The following is a 1317-nucleotide window of genomic DNA, read 5'->3' as shown; positions in this document are numbered from 1 at the left end:
CCCGCCGCCACCGCCTCCCCCCCTCACCCGTGCCCCGTGCGATGCAACAGGGGTGCCCATTGGCCAGCGCGCGAGGGCAACGGGCGCGGGCCTGGAGACTCAGCCAATCGGAGCGTGGCTTTCAAAAGGACGACAACGAGAGGGCCCAGGATCTGCCGGGGAGGGAGCGTTGGCCTACGTCGAAGCGGCGGCCGGAACGGAGGGCGGGAAAAGGCAGGAGGCGGGGCGAGCGCTGATTGGATAGCACCCGCGCGCCAGCTGCCCCAAGGTCAAATGAGGAAAAGAGAGTAACGACCCGGACCAATCAGTGATGAGATCTTAGAATAAATGCCCCCACGGCCTCTCCTGCCGTCCTCTCATCACACGAAATGTCTCTGTAACGCATATTCTGATTGGTTTAGATCTCCCGCCCCTTTGAGGAGTCCGAGCGGGTAAAATCACTAGAACCAATCAAATGAAGAGTCCGCAGAAACCCCTCCTTCCTGTTGCCTTTAGAAAACCGGAAAGAGATGAATTCACGAAAGGCCCACCTCTCGCCGTTAGGGCGGTTTCAAAACAATGAGTCCACCAATCGCAGTTATTGTTTTATCTCGCTAAAACTGGTATAGATGGATCGTTTTAGGGAAAGTTAACCAGATTGGCCGTTCTTCAGAGGCTTGCCCCACAAATTTCGCTGTCCACACAGAATCTGGAAGAAACTTGGTAGCCTTTATGAAAAGCAAAGCATTGACTTCAGAGTCCTGGAGGCTTGAGAATAGAGACTGGACTAACAACGGTGGAAAAGTTGCAAAGGAAACGGTCCCCTCCCCTTGGCAGTACACGGGCGCCTCTCCCCACGACCCTGGCTTTGCGGCGTCTCCCCATGATTGGTGCCCAACGTGGGATGGGCGCTCTGCGGCGACCACGGAGCCTCCCCCTCCGGAAAGACCTCCAGGCGTTCGCCCATCGCACCCCCAATCCTCTAATCGGCTGTTCAGTAAATCTGGCTGCTTGGCGTCTACACTGACGAGGTCAAACACACGGATCCGCAATTAAGCCTCACGCTAAAAAAAACAAACGCCACAGGTCGGGCACGGTGGCTCACGCCCGTAATCCCAGCACTTGAGGAGGCCGAGGCAGGACGATCGCTTGAACTCAGATGTTCGAGACCAGCCTGGGCAATATAGTGAGGCATCCTCGTCTCCAGTTTTTTAAAAAGAGAAAACCAAACGCCACAGCGTTTGTGTCTAATGCCGCACCACCTGTCGCTTCCAACTCGAAAGACAAAACTTCAGCAAGAGACACGATCGAGATACACAATGCGGACGTCCGCCGCCT

The 1317-nt window shown here is 55.7% G+C and overlaps 1 protein-coding gene across 1 annotated transcript in view; it reads right to left on the bottom strand.

Moving 5' to 3' along the window:
* Window positions 1-1317, bottom strand: part of HNRNPUL1 (heterogeneous nuclear ribonucleoprotein U like 1) — a 60744-nt gene that overhangs the window by 45552 nt on the left and 13875 nt on the right. The gene's annotated exons all lie outside the window — the stretch shown is intronic.

The sequence above is a fragment of the Carlito syrichta genome, unplaced genomic scaffold (genome assembly GCF_000164805.1).
Source record: "Carlito syrichta isolate Samal-C Ts95f unplaced genomic scaffold, Tarsius_syrichta-2.0.1 Scaffold119893, whole genome shotgun sequence".
Taxonomy (NCBI): Eukaryota; Metazoa; Chordata; class Mammalia; order Primates; family Tarsiidae; genus Carlito; species Carlito syrichta.
Note: the sequence above shows the minus strand (reverse complement) of the source record. Positions and strands in the feature narration are given on the sequence as shown.